Source organism: Schistocerca nitens, chromosome 2 (genome assembly GCF_023898315.1).
Source record: "Schistocerca nitens isolate TAMUIC-IGC-003100 chromosome 2, iqSchNite1.1, whole genome shotgun sequence".
NCBI lineage: Eukaryota > Metazoa > Arthropoda > Insecta > Orthoptera > Acrididae > Schistocerca > Schistocerca nitens.
This window is the reverse complement of record NC_064615.1, coordinates 1,160,786,976-1,160,809,056: the sequence shown is the minus strand read 5'-3', so window position 1 is coordinate 1,160,809,056 and position 22,081 is coordinate 1,160,786,976.

The following is a 22,081-nucleotide window of genomic DNA, read 5'->3' as shown; positions in this document are numbered from 1 at the left end:
AAATGGTGCTTTCTGCAGCTCCTTACAGTTCTCCTTCACCTAGGGTAGAAAGAAGGGGAGACAGGTACAGCTGTGCGCTAACTATGTCTACAGATGGTGATTGTTGGAAATGGTGCTTTCTGCAGCACCTTACAGTTCAACTTCACCTAGGGTAGAAAGAAGGGGAGACAGGTACAGCTGTGCGCTAACTATGTCTACAGATGGTGATTGTTGGAAATGGTGCTTTCTGCAGCTCCTTACAGTTCTCCTTATCCTAGGGTAGAAAGAAGGGGAGACAGGTACAGCTGTGCGCTAACTATGTCTACAGATGGTGATTGTTGGAAATGGTGCTTTCTGCAGCTCCTTACAGTTCTCCTTCACCTAGGCTAGATAGAAGGGGGACTGGTACAGCTGTGCGCTAACGATGTCTACAGATGGTGATTGTTGGAAATGTTGCTTTCTGCAGCTCCTTACAGTTCTCCTTCACCTAGGGTAGAAAGAAGGGGAGACAGGTACAGCTGTGCGCTAACTATGTCTACAGGTGGTGATTGTTGGAAATGGTGCTTTCTGCAGCTCCTTACAGTTCTCCTTCACCTAGGGTAGAAAGAAGGGGAGACAGGTACAGCTGTGAGCTAACTATGTCTACAGATGGTGATTGTTGGAAATGGTGCTTTCTGCAGCTCCTTACAGTTCTCCTTCACCTAGGGTAGAAAGAAGGGGAGACAGGTACATCTGTGCGGTAACTATGTCTACAGATGGTGATTGTTGGAAATGGTGCTTTCTGCAGCTCCTTACAGTTGTCCTTCACCTAGGGTAGAAAGAAGGGGGACAGGTACAGCTGTGCGCTAACTATGTCTACAGATGGTGATTGTTTGAAATGGTGCTTTCTGCAGCTCCTTACAGTTCTCCTTCACCTAGGGTAGAAAGAAGGGGGACAGGTACAGCTGTGCGCTAACTATGTCTACAGAAGGTGATTGTTGGAAATGGTGCTTTCTGCAGCTCTTTACAGTTCTCCTTCACCTAGGGTAGAAAGAAGGGGAGACTGGTACACCTGTGCGCTAACTATGTCTACAGATGGTGAATGTTGGAAATGTTGCTTTCTGCAGCTCCTTACAGTTCTCCTTCACCTAGGGTAGAAAGAAGGGGAGACAGGTACAGCTGTACGCTATCTATGTCTACAGATGGTGAATGTTGGAAATGTTGCTTTCTGCAGCTCCTTACAGCTCTCCTTCACCTAGGGTTGAAAGAAGGGGAGACAGGTACAGCTGTGCGCTAACTATGTTTACAGATGGTGATTGTTGGAAATGGTGCTTTCTGCAGCTCCTTACAGTTCTCCTTCACCTAGGGTAGAAAGAAGGGGAGACAGGTACAGCTGTGCGCTAACTATGTCTACAGATTGTGATTGTTGGAAATGGTGCTTTCTGCAGCTCCTTACAGTTCACCTTCACCTAGGGTAGAAAGAAGGGGGACAGGTACAGCTGTGTGCTAACTATGTCTACAGATGTTGATTGTTGGAAATGGTGCTTTCTGCAGCTCCTTGCAGTTCTCCTTCACCTAGGGTAGAAAGAAGGGGGACTGGTACAGCTGTGCGCTAACTATGTCTACAGATGGTGATTGTTGGAAATGTTGCTTTCTGCAGCTTCTTACAGTTCTCCTTCACCAAGGGTAGAAAGAAGGGGAGACAGGTACAGCTGTGCGCTAACTATGCCTACAGATGGTGATTGTTGGAAATGGTGCTTTCTGCAGCTCCTTACAGTTCTCCTTCACCTAGGGTAGAAAGAAGGGGAGACAGGTACAGCTGTGCGCTAACTATGTCTACAGATGGTGATTGTTGCAAATGTTGCTTTCTGCAGCTTCTTACGGTTCTTCTACACCTAGGGTAAACAGTAAGAGAGACAAGTACAGGTGTGCGCTAACTACGTCCTTAGGTGGTCAATGTTGAAAATGGTATTTTCTTCAGCTCCTTACAGTTCTCCTTCACCTAGGGTAGAAACAAGAGGAGACAGGTACAGCTGTGCGCTAACTATGTCTACAGATGGTGATTGTTGGAAATGGTGCTTTCTGCAGCTCCTTACAGTTCTCCTTCATGTAGGGAAGAAAGTAGGGGAGACAGGTACAGCTGTGCGCTAACTATGTCTACAGATGGTGAATGTTGGAAATGTTGCTTTCTGCAGCTCCTTACAGTTCTCCTTCACCTAGGGTAGAAGGAATGGGAGACAGGTACAGCTGTGCGCTAACTATGTCTACAGATGGTGATTGTTGGAAATGGTGCTTTCTGCAGCTCCTTACAGTTCTCCTTCATGTAGGGAAGAAAGTAGGGGAGACAGGTACAGCTGTGCGCTAACTATGTCTACAGATGGTGATTGTTGGAAATGGTGCTTTCTGCAGCTCCTTACAGTTCTCCTTCACCTAGGGTAGAAAGAAGGGGAGACAGGTACAGCTGTGCGCTAACTATGTCTTCAGATGGTGATTGTTGGAAATGGTGCTTTCTGCAGCTCCTTACAGTTCTCCTTCACCTAGGGTAGAAAGAAGGGGAGACAGGTACATCTGTGCGCTAACTATGTCTACAGATGGTGATTGTTGGAAATGTTGCTTTCTGCAGCTTCTTACGGTTCTTCTACACCTAGGGTAAACAGTAAGGGAGACAAGTACAGGTGTGCGCTAACCACGTCCTTAGTTGGTCAATGTTGGAAATAGTATTTTCTACAGCTCCTTACAGTTCTCCTTCACCTAGGGTAGAAAGAAGGGGAGACAGGTACAGCTGTGCGCTAACTATGTCTACAGATGGTGATTGTTGGAAATGTTGCTTTCTGCAGCTTCTTACGGTTCTTCTACACCTAGGGTAAACAGTAAGGGAGACAAGTACAGGTGTGCGCTAACTACGTCCTTAGGTGGTCAATGTTGCAAATAGTATTTTCTGCAGCTCCTTACAGTTCTCCTTCACCTAGCAAAGAAAGAAGGGGAGACAGGTACAGCTGTGCGCTAACTATGTCTACAGATGGTGAATGTTGGAAATGTTGCTTTCTGCAACTCCTTACAGTTCTCCTTCACCTAGGGTAGAAAGAAGGGGAGACAGGTACAGCTGTGCGCTAACTATGTCTACAGATGGTGATTGTTGGAAATGGTGCTTTCTGCAGCTCCTTACAGTTCTCCTTCACCTAGGGTAGAAAGAAGGAGGACAGGTACAGCGGTGCGCTAACTATGTCTACAGATGGTGATTGTTGGAAATGGTGCTTTCTGCAGCTCCTTACAGTTCTCCTTCACCTAGGGTAGAAAGAAGGGGAGACAGGTACAGCTGTGCGCTAACTATGTCTACAGATGGTGATTGTTGGAAATGGTGCTTTCTGCAGCTCCTTACAGTTCTCCTTCCCCTAGGGTAGAAAGAAGGGTAGACAGGTACAGCTGTGCGCTAACTATGTCTACAGATGGTGAATATTGGAAATGTTGCTTTCTGCAGCTCCTTACAGTTCTCCTTCACCTAGGGTAGAAAGAAGGGGAGACAGGTACAGCTGTGCGCTATCTATGTCTACAGATGGTGAATGTTGGAAATGTTCCTTTCTGCAGCTCCTTACAGCTCTCCTTCACCTAGGGTTGAAAGAAGGGGAGACAGGTACAGCTGTGCGCTAACTATGTCTACAGATGGTGATTGTTGGAAATGGTGCTTTCTGCAGCTCCTTACAGTTCTCCTTCACCTAGGGTAGAAAGAAGGGGAGACAGGTACAGCTGTGCGCTAACTATGTTTACAGATGGTGATTGTTGGAAATGGTGCTTTCTGCAGCTCCTTACAGTTCTCCTTCACCTAGGGTAGAAAGAAGGGGAGACAGGTACAGCTGTGCGCTAACTATGTCTACAGATGGTGATTGTTGGTAATGGTGCTTTCTGCAGCTCCTTACAGTTCTCCTTCACCTAGGGTAGAAAGAAGGGGAGACAGGTACAGCTGTGCGCTAACTATGTTTACAGATGGTGATTGTTGGAAATGGTGCTTTCTGCAGCTCCTTACAGTTCTCCTTCACCTAGGGTAGAAAGAAGGGGAGACAGGTACAGCTGTGCGCTAACTATGTCTACAGATTGTGATTGTTGGAAATGGTGCTTTCTGCAGCTCCTTACAGTTCACCTTCACCTAGGGTAGAAAGAAGGGGGACAGGTACAGCTGTGCGCTAACTATGTCTACAGATGGTGATTGTTGGAAATGGTGCTTTCTGCAGCTCCTTGCAGTTCTCCTTCACCTAGGGTAGAAAGAAGGGGGACTGGTACAGCTGTGCGCTAACTATGTCTACAGATGGTGATTGTTGGAAATGGTGCTTTCTGCAGCTCCTTACACGTCTCCTTCACCTAGGGTAGAAAGAAGGGGGACTGGTACAGCTGTGCGCTAACTATGTCTACAGATGGTGATTGTTGGAAATGGTGCTTTCTGCAGCTCCTTACAGTTCTCCTTCACCTAGGGTAGAAAGAAGGGGAGACAGGTACAGCTGCGCGCTAACTATGTCTACAGATGGTGATTGTTGGAAATGGTGCTTTCTGCAGCTCCTTACAGTTCTCCTTCACCTAGGGTAGAAAGAAGGGGGACTGGTACAGCTGTGCGCTAACTATGTCTACATATGGTGATTGTTGGAAATGGTGCTTTCTGCAGCTCCTTACAGTTCTCCTTCACCTAGGGTAGAAAGAAGGGGAGACAGGTACAGCTGTGCGCTAACTATGTCTACAGATGGTGATAGTTGGAAATGGTGCTTTCTGCAGCTCCTTACAGTTCTCCTTCACCTAGGGTAGAAAGAAGGGGGACAGGCACAGCTGTGCGCTAACTATGTCTACAGATGGTGATTGTTGGAAATGGTGCTTTCTGCAGCTCCTTAGAGTTCTCCTTCACCTAGGGTAGAAAGAAGGGGGACTGTTACAGCTGTGTGCTGACTATGTCTACAGATGGTGATTGTTGGAAATGGTGCTTTCTGCAGCTCCTTACAGTTCTCCTTCACCTAGGGTAGAAAGAAGGGGAGACAGGTACAGCTGTGCGCTAACTATGTCTACAGATGGTGATTGTTGGAAATGGTGCTTTCTGCAGCTCCTTACAGTTCTCCTTCACCTAGGGTAGAAAGAAGGGGAGACAGGTACAGCTGAGCGCTAACTATGTCTACAGATGGTGATTGTTGGAAATGGTGCTTTCTGCAGCTCCTTACAGTTCTCCTTCATGTAGGGAAGAAAGTAGGGGAGACAGGTACAGCTGTGCGCTAACTATGTCTACAGATGGTGATTGTTGGAAATGTTGCTTTCTGCAGCTTCTTACAGTTCTCCTTCACCTAGGGTAGAAAGAAGGGGAGACAGGTACAGCTGTGCGCTAACTATGTCTACAGATGGTAATTGTTGGAAATGGTGCTTTCTGCAGCTCCTTACAGTTCTCCTTCACCTAGGGTAGAAAGAAGGGGAGACAGGTACAGCTGTGCGCTAACTATGTCTACAGATGGTGATTGTTGGAAATGTTGCTTTCTCCAGCTTCTTACGGTTCTTCTACACCTAGGGTAAACAGTAAGGGAGACAAGTACAGGTGTGCGCTAACTACGTCCTTAGGTGGTCAATGTTGAAAATGGTATTTCCTTCAGCTCCTTACAGTTCTCCTTCACCTAGGGAAGAAAGAAGGGGAGACAGGTACAGCTGTGCGCTAACTATGTCTACAGATGGTGATTGTTGGAAATGGTGCTTTCTGCAGCTCCTTACAGTTCTCGTTCACCAAGGGAAGAAAGAAGGGGAGACAGGTACAGCTGTGCGCTAACTATGTCTACAGATGGTGATTGTTGGAAATGGTGCTTTCTGCAGCTCCTTACAGTTCTCCTTCACCTAGGGTAGAAAGAAGGGGAGACAGGTACAGCTGAGCGCTAACTATGTCTACAGAAGGTGATTGTTGGAAATGGTGCTTTCTGCAGCTCCTTACAGTTCTCCTTCCCCTAGGGTAGAAAGAAGGGTAGACAGGTACAGCTGTGCGCTAACTATGTCTACAGATGGTGAATATTGGAAATGTTGCTTTCTGCAGCTCCTTACAGTTCTCCTTCACCTAGGGTAGAAAGAAGGGGAGACAGGTACAGCTGTGCGCTATCTATGTCTACAGATGGTGAATGTTGGAAATGTTCCTTTCTGCAGCTCCTTACAGCTCTCCTTCACCTAGGGTTGAAAGAAGGGGAGACAGGTACAGCTGTGCGCTAACTATGTCTACAGATGGTGATTGTTGGAAATGGTGCTTTCTGCAGCTCCTTACAGTTCTCCTTCACCTAGGGTAGAAAGAAGGGGAGACAGGTACAGCTGTGCGCTAACTATGTTTACAGATGGTGATTGTTGGAAATGGTGCTTTCTGCAGCTCCTTACAGTTCTCCTTCACCTAGGGTAGAAAGAAGGGGAGACAGGTACAGCTGTGCGCTAACTATGTCTACAGATGGTGATTGTTGGTAATGGTGCTTTCTGCAGCTCCTTACAGTTCTCCTTCACCTAGGGTAGAAAGAAGGGGAGACAGGTACAGCTGTGCGCTAACTATGTCTACAGATGGTGATTGTTGGAAATGGTGCTTTCTGCAGCTCCTTACAGTTCTCCTTCACCTAGGGTAGAAATAAGGGTGACAGGTACAGCTGTGCGCTATCTATGTCTACAGATGGTGATTGTTGGAAATGGTGCTTTATGCAGCTCCTTACAGTTCCCCTTCACCTAGGGTAGAAAGAAGGGGGACTGGTACAGCTGTGCGCTAACGATGTCTACAGATGGTGATTGTTGGAAATGGTGCTTTCTGCAGCTCCTTACAGTTCTCCTTCACCTAGGGTAGAAAGAAGGGGGACTGGTACAGCTGTGCGCTAACTATGTCTACAGATGGTGATTGTTGGATGTGGTGCTTTCTGCAGCTCCTTACAGTTCTCCTTCACCTACGGTAGAAAGAAGGGGGACTGGTACAGCTGTGCGCTAACTATGTCTACAGATGGTGATAGTTGGAAATGGTGCTTTCTGCAGCTCCTTACAGTTCTCCTTCACCTAGGGTAGAAAGAAGGGGAGACAGGTACAGCTGCGCGCTAACTATGTCTACAGATGGTGATTGTTGGAAATGGTGCTTTCTGCAGTTCCCTACTGTTCTCCTTCACCTAGGGTAGAAAGAAGGGGAGACATGTACAGGTGTGCGCTAACTATGTCTACAGATGGTGATTGTTGGAAATGGTGCTTTCTGCAGCTCCTTACAGTTCTCCATCACCTAGGGTAGAAAGAAGGGGGACTGGTACAGCTGTGCGCTAACTATGTCTACAGATGGTGATTGTTGGAAATGTTGCTTTCTGCAGCTGCTTACAGTTCTCCTTCACCTAGTGTTGAAAGAAGGGGGACAGGTACAGCTGTGCGCTAACTATGTCTACAGATGGTGATTGTTGGAAATGGTGCTTTCTGCAGCTCCTTACAGTTCTCCTTCACCTAGGGTAGAAAGAAGGGGCTTCACCTAGGGTAGAAAGAAGGGGAGACAGGTACAGCTGTGCGCTAACTATGTCTACAGATGGTGAATGTTGGAAATGTTGCTTTCTGCAGCTCCTTACAGTTCTCCTTCACCTAGGGTAGAAAGAAGGGGAGACAGGTACAGCTGTGCGCTATCTATGTCTACAGATGGTGAATGTTGGAAATGTTGATTTCTGCAGCTCCTTACAGCTCTCCTTCACCTAGGGTTGAAAGAAGGGGAGACAGGTACAGCTGTGCGCTAACTGTGTCTACAGATTTTTATTGTTGGAAATGGTGCTTTCTGCAGCTCCTTACAGTTCTCTTTCACCTAGGGTAGAAAGTAGGGGAGACAGGTACAGCTGTGCGCTAACTATGTTTACAGATGGTGATTGTTGGAAATGGTGCTTTCTGCAGCTCCTTACAGTTCTCCTTCACCTAGGGTAGAAAGAAGGGGAGACAGGTACAGCTGTGCGCTAACTATGTCTACAGATGGTGATTGTTGGAAATGGTGCTTTCTGCAGCTCCTTACAGTTCTCCTTCACCTAGGGTAGAAAGAAGGGGAGACAGGTACAGCTGTGCGCTAACTATGTCTACAGATGGTGATTGTTGGAAATGGTGCTTTCTGCAGCTCCTTACAGTTCTCCTTCACCTAGGGTAGAAAGAAGGGGAGACAGGTACAGCTGTGCGCTAACTATGTCTACAGATGGTGATTGTTGGAAATCGTGCTTTCTGCAGCTCCTTACAGTTCTCCTTCACCTAGGCTAGAAAGAAGGGGGACTGGTACAGCTGTGCGCTAACTATGTCTACAGATGGTGATTGTTGGAAATGGTGCTTTCTGCAGCTCCTTACAGTTCTCCTTCACCTAGGGTAGAAAGAAGGGGAGACAGGTACAGCTGTGCGCTAACTATGTCTACAGATGGTGATTGTTGGAAATGGTGCTTTCTGCAGCTCCTTACAGTTCTCCTTCACCTAGGGTAGAAAGAAGGGGAGACAGGTACAGCTGTGCGCTAACTATGTCTACAGATGGTGATTGTTGGAAATGGTGCTTTCTGCAGCTCCTTACAGTTCTCCTTCACGTAGGGAAGAAAGTAGGGGAGACAGGTACATCTGTGCGCTAACTATGTCTACAGATGGTGATTGTTGGAAATGGTGCTTTCTGCAGCTCCTTACAGTTCTCCTTCACCTAGGGTAGAAAGAAGGGGGACAGGTACAGCTGTGCGCTAACTATGTCTACAGATGGTGATTGTTGGAAATGGTGCTTTCTGCATCTCCTTACAGTTCTCCTTCACCTAGGGTAGAAAGAAGGGGAGACAAGTACAGCTGTGCGCTATCTATGTCTACAGATGGTGAATGTTGGAAATGTTGCTTTCTGCAGCTCCTTACAGCTCTCCTTCACCTAGGGTTGAAAGAAGGGGAGACAGGTACAGCTGTGCGCTAACTATGTCTACAGATGGTTATTGTTGGAAATGGTGCTTTCTGCAGCTCCTTACAGTTCTCTTTCACCTAGGGTAGAAAGTAAGAAAGACATGTACAGCTGTGCGCGAACTATGTCTACCGATGGTGATTGTTGGAAATGGTGCTTTCTGCAGCTCCTTACAGTTCTCCTTCACCTAGGGTACCAAGAAGGGGGACTGGTACAGCTGTGCGCTGACTATGTCTACAGATGGTGATTGTTGGAAATGGTGCTTTCTGCAGCTCCTTACAGTTCTCCTTCACCTAGGGTAGAAAGAAGGGGAGACAGGTACAGCTGTGCGCTAACTATGTCTACAGATGGTGATTGTTGGAAATGGTGCTTTCTGCAGCTCCTTACAGTTCTCCTTCACCTAGGGTAGAAAGAAGGGGAGACAGGTACAGCTGAGCGCTAACTATGTCTACAGATGGTGATTGTTGGAAATGGTGCTTTCTGCAGCTCCTTACATTTCTCCTTCACCTAGGGTAGAAAGAAGGGGAGACAGGTACAGCTGTGCGCTAACTATGTCTACAGATGGTGATTGTTGGAAATGTTGCTTTCTGCAGCTTCTTACGGTTCTTCTACACCTAGGGTAAACAGTAAGGGAGACAAGTACAGGTGTGCACTAACTACGTCCTTAGGTGGTCAATGCTGGAAATAGTAATTTCTGCAGCTTCTTACAGTTCTCCTTCACCTAGGGTAGAAAGAAGGGGAGACAGGTACAGCTGTGCGCTAACTATGTCTACAGATGGTGATTGTTGGAAATGGTGCTTTCTGCAGCTCCTTACAGTTCTCCTTCACGTAGGGAAGAAAGAAGGGGAGACAGGTACAGCTGTGTGCTAACTATGTCTACAGATGGTGATTGTTGGTAATGTTGCTTTCTGCAGCTTCTTACGGTTCTTCTACACCTAGGGTAAACAGTAAGGGAGACAAGTACAGGTGTGCGCTAAATACGTCCTTAGGTGGTCAATGTTCAAAATAGTATTTTCTGCAGCTTCTTACAGTTCTCCTTCCCCTAGGGTAGAAAGTAAGAGAGACATGTACAGCTGTGCGCTAAGTATGTCTACAGATGGTGATAGTTGGAAATGGTGCTTTCTGCAGCTCCTTACAGTTCTCCTTCACCTAGGGTAGAAAGAAGGGGAGACAGGTACAGCTGTGCGCTAACTATGTCTACAGATGGTGATTGTTGGAAATGGTGCTTTCTGCAGCTCCTTACAGTTCTCCTTCACCTAGGGTAGAAAGAAGGGGAGACAGGTACAGCTGTGCGCTAACTATGTCTACAGATGGTGATTGTTGGAAATGGTGCTTTCTGCAGCTCCTTACAGTTCTCCTTCACCTAGGGTAGAAAGAAGGGGAGACATGTACAGCTGTGCGCTAACTATGTCTACAGATGGTGATTGTTGGAAATGGTGCTTTCTGAAGCTCCTTACAGTTCTCCTTCACCTAGGGTAGAAAGAAGGGGAGACAGGTACAGCTGTGCGCTAACTATGTCTACAGATGGTGATTGTTGGAAATGGTGCTTTCTGCAGCTCCTTACAGTTCTCCTTCACCTAGGGTAGAAAGAAGGGGAGACAGGTACAGCTGTGCGCTAACTATGTCTACAGATGGTGATTGTTGGAAATGGTGCTCTCTGCAGCTCCTTACAGTTCTCCTTCACCTAGGGTAGAAAGAAGGGGAGACAGGTACTGCTGTGCGCTAACTATGTCTACAGATGGTGATTGTTGGAAATGGTGCTTTCTGCAGCTCCTTACAGTTCACCTTCACCTAGGGTAGAAAGAAGGGGAGACAGGTACAGCTGTGCGCTAACTATGTCTACAGATGGTGATTGTTGGAAATGGTGCTTTCTGCAGCTCCTTACAGTTCTCCTTCACCTAGGGTAGAAAGAAGGGGAGACATGTACAGCTGTGCGCTAACTATGTCTACAGATGGTGATTGTTGGACATGGTGCTTTCTGCAGCTCCTTACAGTTCTCCTTCACCTAGGGTAGAAAGAAGGGGAGACAGGTACAGCTGTGCGCTAACTATGTCTACAGATGGTGATTGTTGGAAATGGTGCTTTCTGCAGCTCCTTACAGTTCTCCTTCACCTAGGGTAGAAAGAAGGGGAGACATGTACAGCTGTGCGCTAACTATGTCTACAGATGGTGATTGTTGGAAATGGTGCTTGCTGCAGCTCCTTACAGTTCTCCTTCACCTAGGGTATAAAGAAGGCGAGACATGTACAGCTGTGCGCTAACTATGTCTACAGATGGAGATTGTTGGAAATGGTGCTTTCTGCAGCTCCTTACAGTTCTCCTTCACATAGGGTAGAAAGAAGGGGAGACAGGTACAGCTGTGCGCTAACTATGTCTACAGATGGTGATTGTTGGAAATGGTGCTTTCTGCAGCTCCTTACAATTCCCCTTCACGTAGGGAAGGAAGAAGGGGAGACAGGTACAGCTGTGCGCTAACTATGTCTACAGATGGTGATTGTTGGAAATGTTGCTTTCTGCAGCTTCTTACGTTTCTTCTACACCTAGGGTAAACAGTAAGGGAGACAAGTACAGGTGTACGCTAACTACGTCCTTAGGTGGTCAATGTTGGAAATAGTATTTTCTGCAGCTCCTTACAGTTCTCCTTCACCTAGGGTAGAAAGAAGGGGAGACAGGTACAGCTGTGCGCTAACTATGTCTACAGATGGTGATTGTTGGAAATGGTGCTTTCTGCAGCTCCTTACAGTTCTCCTTCACCTAGGGTAGAAAGAAGGGGAGACAGGTACAGCTGTGTGCTAACTATGTCTACAGATGGTGAATGTTGGAAATGTTGCTTTCTGCAGCTCCTTACAGTTCTCCTACACCTAGGGTTGAAAGAAGGCGAGACAGGTACAGCTGTGCGCTAACTATGTCTACAGATGGTGATTGTTGGAAATGGTGCTTTCTGCAGCTCCTTACAGTTCTCCTTCACCTAGGGTAGAAAGAAGGGGAGACAGGTACAGCTGTGCGCTAACTATGTCTACAGATGGTGATTGTTGGGAATGGTGCTTTCTGCAGCTCCTTACAGTTCTCCTTCACCTAGGGTAGAAAGAGGGGGAGACAGGTACAGCTGTGCGCTAACTATGTCTACAGATGGTGATTGTTGGAAAAGGTGCTTTCTGCAGCTCCTTACATTTCTCCTTCACCTAGGGTAGAAAGAAGGTGGACAGGTACAGCTGTGCGCTAACTATGTCTACAGATGGTGATTGTCGGAAATGGTGCTTTCTGCAGCTCCTTACAGTTCTCCTTCACCTAGGGTAGGAAGAAGGGGAGACAGGTACAGCTGTGCGCTAACTATGTCTACAGATGGTGAATGTTGGAAATGTTGCTTTCTGCAGCTCCTTACAGTTCTCCTTCACCTAGGGTAGAAAGAAGGGGAGACAGGTACAGCTGTGCGCTAACTATGTCTACAGATGGTGATTGTTGGAAATGGTGCTTTCTGCAGCTCCTTACAGTTCTCCTTCACATAGGGTAGAAAGAAGGGGGACAGGTACAGCTGTGCGCTAACTATGTCTACAGATGGTGATTGTTGGAAATGGTCCTTTCTGCAGCTCCGTACAGTTCTCCTTCACCTAGGGTAGAAAGAAGGGGAGACAGGTACAGCTGTGCGCTAACTATGTCTACAGATGGTGATTGTTGGAAATGGTGCTTTCTGCAGCTCCTTACAGTTCTCCTTCATCTAGGGTAGAAAGAAGGGGGACAGGTACAGCTGTGCACTAACTATGTCTACAGATGGTGATTGTTGGAAATGGCGCTTTCTGCAGCTCCATACAGTTCTCCTTCACCTAGGGTAGAAAGAAGGGGAGACAGGTACAGCTGTGCGCTAACTATGTCTACAGATGGTGATTGTTGGAAATGGTGCTTTCTGCAGCTCCTTACAGTTCTCCTTCACCTAGGGAAGAAAGAAGGGGAGACAGGTACAACTGTGCGCTAACTATGTCTACAGATGGTGATTGTTGGAAATGGTGCTTTCTGCAGCTCCTTACAGTTCTCCTTCACCTAGGGTAGAAAGAAGGGGGACTGGTACAGCTGTGCGCTAACTATGTCTACAGATGGTGATTGTTGGAAATGGTGCTTTCTGCAGCTCCTTACAGTTCTCCTTCACCTAGGGTAGAAAGAAGGGGAGACAGGTACAGCTGTGCGCTAACTATGTCTACAGATGGTGATTGTTGGAAATGGTGCTTTCTGCAGCTCCTTCCAGTTCTCCTTCACGTAGGGAAGAAAGTAGGGGAGACAGGTACAGCTGTGCGCTAACTATGTCTACAGATGGTGATTGTTGGAAATGGTGCTTTCTGCATCTCCTTACAGTTCTCCTTCACATAGAGTAGAAAGAAGGGGAGACAGGTACAGCTGTGCGCTAACTATATCTACAGATGGTGATTGTTGGAAATGGTGCTTTCTGCAGCTCCTTACAGTTCTCCTTCACCTAGGGTAGAAAGAAGGGGAGACAGGTACAGCTGTGCGCTAACTATGTCTACAGATGGTGATTGTTGGAAATGTTGCTTTCTGCAGCTTCTTACGGTTCTTCTACACCTAGGGTAAACAGTAAGGGAGACAAGTACAGGTGTGCGCTAACTACGTCCTTAGGTGGTCAATGTTGGAAATAGTAATTTCTGCAGCTCCTTACAGTTCTCCTTCACCTAGGGTAGAAAGAAGGGGAGACAGGTACAGCTGTGCGCTAACTATGTCTACAGATGGTGATTGTTGGAAATGTTGCTTTCTGCAGCTTCTTACTGTTCTTCTACACCTAGGGTAAACAGTAAGGGAGACAAGTACAGGTGAGCGCTAACTACGTCCTTAGGTGGTCAATGTTGGAAATAGTATTTTCTGCAGCTCCTTACAGTTCTCCTTCACCTAGGGTAGAAAGAAGGGGAGACAGGTACAGCTGTGCGCTAACTATGTCTACAGATGGTGATTGTTGGAAATGGTGGTTTCTGCAGCTCCTTACAGTTCTCCTTCACCTAGGGTAGAAAGAAGGGGAGACAGGTACAGCTGTGCGCTAACTATGTCTACAGATGGTTATTGTTGGAAATGGCGCTTTCTGCAGCTCCTTACAGTTCTCCTTCACCTAGGGTAGAAAGAAGGGGAGACAGGTACAGCTGTGCGCTAACTATGTTTACAGATGGTGATTGTTGGAAATGGTGCTCTCTGCAGCTCCTTACACTTCTCCTTCACCTAGGGTAGAAAGAAGGGGAGACAGGTACAGCTGTGCGCTAACTATGTCTACAGATGGTGGTTGTTGGAAATGGTGCTTTCTGCAGCTCCTTACAGTTCTCCTTCACCTAGGGTAGAAAGAAGGGGGACTGGTACAGCTGTGCGCTAACTATGTCTACAGATGGTGATTGTTGGAAGGGGTGCTTTCTGCAGCTCCTTACAGTTCTCCTTCACCTAGGGTAGAAAGAAGGGGGACTGGTACAGCAGTGCGCTAACTATGTCTACAGATGGTGATTGTTGGAAATGGTGCTTTCTGCAGCTCCTTACAGTTCTCCTTCACCTAGGGTAGAAAGAAGGGGAGACAGGTACAGCTGCGCGCTAACTATGTCTACAGATGGTGATTGTCGGAAATGGTGCTTTCTGCAGCTCCTTACAGTTCTCCTTCACCTAGGGTAGAAAGAAGGGGAGACAGGTACAGCTGTGCGCTAACTATGTCTACAGATGGTGATTGTTGGAAATGGTGCTTTCTGCAGCTCCTTACAGGTCTCCTTCACCTAGGGTAGAAAGAAGGGGAGACAGGTACAGCTGTGCGCTAACTATGTCTACAGATGGTGATTGTTGGAAATGGTGCTTTCTGCAGCTCCTTACAATTCTCCTTCACCTAGGGTAGAAAGAAGGGGGACTGGTACAGCTGTGCGCTAACTATGTCTACAGATGGTGATTGTTGGAAATGGTGCTTTCTGCAGCTCCTTACAGTTCTCCTTCACCTAGGGTAGAAAGAAGGGGGAACGGTACAGCTGTGCGCTAACTATGTCTACAGATGGTGATTGTTGGAAATGGTGCTTTCTGCAGCTCCTTACATTTCTCCTTCACCTAGGGTAGAAAGAAGGGGAGACAGGTACAGCTGTGCGCTAACTATGTCTACAGATGGTGATAGTTGGAAATGGTGCTTTCTGCAGCTCCTTACAGTTCTCCTTCACCTAGGGTAGAAGGAATGGGGACAGGTACAGCTGTGCGCTAACTATGTCTACAGATGGTGATTGTTGGAAATGGTGCTTTCTTCAGCTCCTTACAGTTCTCCTTCACCTAGGGTAGAAAGAAGGGGAGACAGTTACAGCTGTGCGCTTACAATGTCTGCAGAGGGTGATTGTTGGAAATGAAGCTTTCTGCAGCTCCTTACAGTTCTCCTTCACCTAGGGTAGAAAGAAGGGGGACAGGTACAGCTGTGCGCTATGTCTACAGGTGGTGATTGTTGGAAACGGTGCTTTCTGCAGCTCCTTACAGTTCTCCTTCACCTAGGGTAGAAAGAAGGGGAGACAGGTACAGCTGTGCGCTAACTATGTCTACAGATGGTAATTGTTGGAAATGGTGCTTTCTGCAGCTCCTTACAGTTCTCCTTCACCTAGGGTAGAAAGAAGGGGAGACAGGTACAGCTGTGCGCTAACTATGTCTACAGATGGTGATAGTTGGAAATGGTGCTTTCTGCAGCTCCTTACAGTTCACCTTCACCAAGGGTAGAAAGAAGGGGAGACAGGTACAGCTGTGCGCTAACTATGTCTACAGATGGTGATTGTTGGAAATGGTGCTTTCTGCAGCTCCTTACAGTTCTCCTTCACCTAGGGTAGAAAGAAGGGGAGACAGGTACAGCTGTGCGCTAACTATGTCTACAGATGGTGATAGTTGGAAATGGTGCTTTCTGCAGCTCCTTACAGTTCTCATTCTCCTAGGGTAGAAAGAAGGGGAGACATGTACAGCTGTGCGCTAACTATGTCTACAGATGGTGATTGTTGGAAATGGTGCTTTCTGCAGCTCCTTACAGTTCTCCTTCACCTAGGGTAGAAAGAAGGGGAGACAGGTACAGCTGTGTGCTAACTATGTCTACAGATGGTGATTGTTGGAAATGGTGCTTTCTGCAGCTCCTTACAGTTCTCCATCACCTAGGGTAGAAAGAAGGGGAGACATGTACAGCTGTGCGCTAACTATGTCTACAGATGGTGATTGTTGGAAATGGTGCTTGCTGCAGCTCCTTACAGTTCTCCTTCACCTAGGGTAGAAAGAAGGCCAGACATGTACAGCTGTGCGCTAACTATGTCTACAGATGGTGATTGTTGGAAATGGTGCTTTCTGCAGCTCCTTACAGTTCTCCTTCACCTAGGGTAGAAAGAAGGGGAGACAGGTACAGCTGTGCGCTAACTATGTCTACGGATGATGATTGTTGGAAATGGTGCTTTCTGCAGCTCCTTACAGTTCTCCTTCACCTAGGGTAGAAAGAAGGGGAGACAGGTACAGCTGTGCGCTAACTATGTCTACAGATGGTGATTGTTGGAAATGGTGCTTTCCGCAGCTCCTTACAGTTCTCCTTCACCTAGGGTAGAAAGAAGGGGAGACAGGTACAGCTGTGCGCTAACTATGTCTACAGATGGTGATTGTTGGAAATGGTGCTTTCTGCAGCTCCTTACAGTTCTCCTTCACCTAGGGTAGAAAGAAGGGGAGACATGTACAGCTGTGCGCTAACTATGTCTACAGATGGTGATTGTTGGAAATGTTGCTTTCTGCAGCTTCTTACTGTTCTTCTACACCTAGGGTAAACAGTAAGGGAGACAAGTACAGGTGAGCGCTAACTACGTCCTTAGGTGGTCAATGTTGGAAATAGTATTTTCTGCAGCTCCTTACAGTTCTCCTTCACCTAGGGTAGAAAGAAGGGGAGACAGGTACAGCTGTGCGCTAACTATGTCTACAGATGGTGATTGTTGGAAATGGTGCTTTCTGCAGCTCCTTACAGTTCTCCTTCACCTAGGGTAGAAAGAAGGGGAGACAGGTACAGCTGTGCGCTAACTATGTCTACAGATGGTTATTGTTGGAAATGGCGCTTTCTGCAGCTCCTTACAGTTCTCCTTCACCTAGGGTAGAAAGAAGGGGAGACAGGTACAGCTGTGCGCTAACTATGTTTACAGATGGTGATTGTTGGAAATGGTGCTTTCTGCAGCTCCTTACACTTCTCCTTCACCTAGGGTAGAAAGAAGGGGGATTGGTACAGCTGTGCGCTAACTATGTCTACAGATGGTGGTTGTTGGAAATGGTGCTTTCTGCAGCTCCTTACAGTTCTCCTTCACCTAGGGTAGAAAGAAGGCGGACTGGTACAGCTGTGCGCTAACTATGTCTACAGATGGTGATTGTTGGAAGGGGTGCTTTCTGCAGCTCCTTACAGTTCTCCTTCACCTAGGGTAGAAAGAAGGGGGACTGGTACAGCTGTGCGCTAACTGTGTCTACAGATGGTGATTGTTGGAAATGGTGCTTTCTGCAGCTCCTTACAGTTCTCCTTCACCTAGGGTAGAAAGAAGGGGAGACAGGTACAGCTGCGCGCTAACTATGTCTACAGATGGTGATTGTCGGAAATGGTGCTTTCTGCAGCTCCTTACAGTTCTCCTTCACCTAGGGTAGAAAGAAGGGGAGACAGGTACAGCTGTGCGCTAACTATGTCTACAGATGGTGATTGTTGGAAATGGTGCTTTCTGCAGCTCCTTACAGGTCTCCTTCACCTAGGGTAGAAAGAAGGGGAGACAGGTACAGCTGTGCGCTAACTATGTCTACAGATGGTGATTGTTGGAAATGGTGCTTTCTGCAGCTCCTTACAATTCTCCTTCACCTAGGGTAGAAAGAAGGGGGACTGGTACAGCTGTGCGCTAACTATGTCTACAGATGGTGATTGTTGGAAATGGTGCTTTCTGCAGCTCCTTACAGTTCTCCTTCACCTAGGGTAGAAGGAAGGGGGACAGGTACAGCTGTGCGCTAACTATGTCTACAGATGGTGATTGTTGGAAATGGTGCTTTCTGCAGCTCCTTACAGTTCTCCTTCACCTAGGGTAGAAAGATGGGGGACTGGTAGAGCTGTGCGCTAACTATGTCTACAGATGGTGATTGTTGGAAATGGTGCATTCTGCAGCTCCTTACAGTTCTCCTTCACCTAGGGTAGAAAGAAGGGGAGACAGGTACAGCTGTGCGCTAACTATGTCTACAGATGGTGATTGTTGGAAATGGTGCTTTCTGCAGCTCCTTACAGTTCTCCTTCACCTAGGGTAGAAAGAAGGGCAGACAGGTACAGCTGTGCGCTAACTATGTCTACAGATGGTGATTGTTGGAAATGGTGCTTTCTTCAGCTCCTTACAGTTCTCCTTCACCTAGGGTAGAAAGAAGGGGAGACAGTTACAGCTGTGCGCTTACAATGTCTGCAGAGGGTGATTGTTGGAAATGAAGCTTTCTGCAGCTCCTTACAGTTCTCCTTCACCTAGGGTAGAAAGAAGGGGGACAGGTACAGCTGTGCGCTATGTCTACAGGTGGTGATTGTTGGAAACGGTGCTTTCTGCAGCTCCTTACAGTTCTCCTTCACCTAGGGTAGAAAGAAGGGGAGACAGGTACAGCTGTGCGCTAACTATGTCTATAGATGGTGATTGTTGGAAATGGTGCTTTCTGCAGCTCCTTACAGTTCTCCTTCACCTATGGTAGAAAGAAGGGAGACAGGTACAGCTGTGCGCTAACTATGTCTACAGATTTGTGATTGTTGGAAATGTTGCTTTCTGCAGCTCCTTACAGTTCTCCTTCACCTAGGGTTGAAAGAAGGGGAGACAGGTACAGCTGTGCACTGACTATGTCTACAGATGGTGAATGTTGGAAATGTTGCTTTCTGCAGCTCCTTACAGTTCTCCTTCACCTAGGGTAGAAAGAAGGGGAGACAGGTACAGCTGTGCGCTAACTATGTCTACAGATGGTGATTGTTGGAAATGGTGCTTTCTGCAGCCCCTTACAGTTCTCCTTCACCTAGGGTAGAAAGAAGGGGAGACAGGTACAGCTGTGCGCTAACTATGTCTACAGATGGTGATTGTTGGAAATGGTGCTTTCTGCAGCTCCTTACAGTTCTCCTTCACCTAGGGTAGAAAGAAGGGGAGACAGGTACAGCTGTGCGCTAACTATGTCTACAGATGGTAATTGTTGGAATTGGTGCTTTCTGCAGCTCCTTACAGTTCTCCTTCACCTAGGGTAGAAAGAAGGGGAGACAGGTACAGCTGTGCGCTAACTATGTCTACAGATGGTTATTGTTGGAAATGGTGCTTTCTGCAGCTCCTTACAGTTCTCCTTCACCTAGGGAAGAAAGTAGGGGAGACATGTACAGCTGTGCGCTAACTATGTCTACAGATGGTGATTGTTGGAAATGGTGCTTTCTGCAGCTCCTTACTCTTCTCCTTCACCTAGGGTAGAAAGAAGGGGAGACAGGTACAGCTGTGCGCTAACTATGTCTACAGATGGTGATTGTTGGAAATGGTGCTTTCTGCAGCTCCTTACAGTTCTCCTTCACCTAGGGTAGAAAGAAGGGGAGACAGGTACAGCTGTGCGCTAACTATGTCTACAGATGGTTATTGTTGGAAATGGCGCTTTCTGCAGCTCCTTACAGTTCTCCTTCACCTAGGGTAGAAAGAAGGGGAGACAGGTACAGCTGTGCGCTAACTATGTTTACAGATGGTGATTGTTGGAAATGGTGCTTTCTGCAGCTCCTTACACTTCTCCTTCACCTAGGGTAGAAAGAAGGGGGATTGGTACAGCTGTGCGCTAACTATGTCTACAGATGGTGGTTGTTGGAAATGGTGCTTTCTGCAGCTCCTTACAGTTCTCCTTCACCTAGGGTAGAAAGAAGGGGGACTGGTACAGCTGTGCGCTAACTATGTCTACAGATGGTGATTGTTGGAAGGGGTGCTTTCTGCAGCTCCTTACAGTTCTCCTTCACCTAGGGTAGAAAGAAGGGGGACTGGTACAGCTGTGCGCTAACTGTGTCTACAGATGGTGATTGTTGGAAATGGTGCTTTCTGCAGCTCCTTACAGTTCTCCTTCACCTAGGGTAGAAAGAAGGGGAGACAGGTACAGCTGCGCGCTAACTATGTCTACAGATGGTGATTGTCGGAAATGGTGCTTTCTGCAGCTCCTTACAGTTCTCCTTCACCTAGGGTAGAAAGAAGGGGAGACAGGTACAGCTGTGCGCTAACTATGTCTACAGATGGTGATTGTTGGAAATGGTGCTTTCTGCAGCTCCTTACAGGTCTCCTTCACCTAGGGTAGAAAGAAGGGGAGACAGGTACAGCTGTGCGCTAACTATGTCTACAGATGGTGATTGTTGGAAATGGTGCTTTCTGCAGCTCCTTACAATTCTCCTTCACCTAGGGTAGAAAGAAGGGGGACTGGTACAGCTGTGCGCTAACTATGTCTACAGATGGTGATTGTTGGAAATGGTGCTTTCTGCAGCTCCTTACAGTTCTCCTTCACCTAGGGTAGAAGGAAGGGGGACAGGTACAGCTGTGCGCTAACTATGTCTACAGATGGTGATTGTTGGAAATGGTGCTTTCTGCAGCTCCTTACAGTTCTCCTTCACCTAGGGTAGAAAGATGGGGGACTGGTAGAGCTGTGCGCTAACTATGTCTACAGATGGTGATTGTTGGAAATGGTGCATTCTGCAGCTCCTTACAGTTCTCCTTCACCTAGGGTAGAAAGAAGGGGAGACAGGTACAGCTGTGCGCTAACTATGTCTACAGATGGTGATTGTTGGAAATGGTGCTTTCTGCAGCTCCTTACAGTTCTCCTTCACCTAGGGTAGAAAGAAGGGCAGACAGGTACAGCTGTGCGCTAACTATGTCTACAGATGGTGATTGTTGGAAATGGTGCTTTCTTCAGCTCCTTACAGTTCTCCTTCACCTAGGGTAGAAAGAAGGGGAGACAGTTACAGCTGTGCGCTTACAATGTCTGCAGAGGGTGATTGTTGGAAATGAAGCTTTCTGCAGCTCCTTACAGTTCTCCTTCACCTAGGGTAGAAAGAAGGGGGACAGGTACAGCTGTGCGCTATGTCTACAGGTGGTGATTGTTGGAAACGGTGCTTTCTGCAGCTCCTTACAGTTCTCCTTCACCTAGGGTAGAAAGAAGGGGAGACAGGTACAGCTGTGCGCTAACTATGTCTATAGATGGTGATTGTTGGAAATGGTGCTTTCTGCAGCTCCTTACAGTTCTCCTTCACCTATGGTAGAAAGAAGGGAGACAGGTACAGCTGTGCGCTAACTATGTCTACAGATTTGTGATTGTTGGAAATGTTGCTTTCTGCAGCTCCTTACAGTTCTCCTTCACCTAGGGTTGAAAGAAGGGGAGACAGGTACAGCTGTGCACTGACTATGTCTACAGATGGTGAATGTTGGAAATGTTGCTTTCTGCAGCTCCTTACAGTTCTCCTTCACCTAGGGTAGAAAGAAGGGGAGACAGGTACAGCTGTGCGCTAACTATGTCTACAGATGGTGATTGTTGGAAATGGTGCTTTCTGCAGCCCCTTACAGTTCTCCTTCACCTAGGGTAGAAAGAAGGGGAGACAGGTACAGCTGTGCGCTAACTATGTCTACAGATGGTGATTGTTGGAAATGGTGCTTTCTGCAGCTCCTTACAGTTCTCCTTCACCTAGGGTAGAAAGAAGGGGAGACAGGTACAGCTGTGCGCTAACTATGTCTACAGATGGTAATTGTTGGAATTGGTGCTTTCTGCAGCTCCTTACAGTTCTCCTTCACCTAGGGTAGAAAGAAGGGGAGACAGGTACAGCTGTGCGCTAACTATGTCTACAGATGGTTATTGTTGGAAATGGTGCTTTCTGCAGCTCCTTACAGTTCTCCTTCACCTAGGGAAGAAAGTAGGGGAGACATGTACAGCTGTGCGCTAACTATGTCTACAGATGGTGATTGTTGGAAATGGTGCTTTCTGCAGCTCCTTACTCTTCTCCTTCACCTAGGGTAGAAAGAAGGGGAGACAGGTACAGCTGTGCGCTAACTATGTCTACAGATGGTGATTGTTGGAAATGGTGCTTTCCGCAGCTCCTTACAGTTCTCCTTCACCTAGGGTAGAAAGAAGGGGAGACAGGTACAGCTGTGCGCTAACTATGTCTACAGATGGTGATTGTTGGAAATGGTGCTTTCTGCAGCTCCTTACAGTTCTCCTTCACCTAGGGTAGAAAGAAGGGGAGACAGGTACAGC